The sequence below is a fragment of the Marmota flaviventris genome, unplaced genomic scaffold (genome assembly GCF_047511675.1).
Source record: "Marmota flaviventris isolate mMarFla1 unplaced genomic scaffold, mMarFla1.hap1 Scaffold_596, whole genome shotgun sequence".
Lineage (NCBI taxonomy): Eukaryota > Metazoa > Chordata > Mammalia > Rodentia > Sciuridae > Marmota > Marmota flaviventris.
This window is the reverse complement of record NW_027288393.1, coordinates 4,318-5,000: the sequence shown is the minus strand read 5'-3', so window position 1 is coordinate 5,000 and position 683 is coordinate 4,318.

Below are 683 nucleotides of genomic sequence, written 5' to 3'. Positions count from 1 at the left end.
GCACGAGGAGGCGGCGGCTGCAGCCAGCGTGGGGAGCGGCGCGCCAGAAGGGCGGCAGGAAACGGGAGCGGGCACCTGCCCACCCGCGGAGGAGCCCCGCCCGGAGAGAGCTGGCCGAGCCGCGCGGGCCGCACCGGACGGACAAACCCAGGGCGGCACACGGTGTATCACCGCCAGCGCACACACTAGGCGCACGGGCGGTCCCGCGTGGCCCCGGACGAGCCGCCGGCCGGGTTCCCTGCATCAGCCAACCTCCCGGGAGGGCCCCCGCGGGGGACAGGGCCCCACCGCCCCACCGCCGCCGCAAGAGGCGCGGAGCCCCCGAACCCTCAACCCGCACACCGTGACGAGCATCCCCAGCGACAACCGCCCGTCCAGCGTGCCCACCGCCACACCCGGTACACGCCCGGGAGGGGGCGGCAGCGCGGCCGCGACCAGTCAGCCAGGGGGGAGGCTCGGCGGAGGCGAGGAGGGGGGCACAACCCCGCCGGGATGGAGGGCGCGCCGGAGGCAGCGAGGGGCAAAGAAACGCGGAGAGGAAACCGGGGAGAAGACCTCGGGCACAGAGTCGGGCCGCCAGGAAAACAAGCGGGGTCCCACCGCCACACGCGAGGGCGGTCCCGCACCGCCTGCGACGCCAACCCGGCCTCCGGTCCCAGCCCCGGAGCCTCCCAACGAGACCC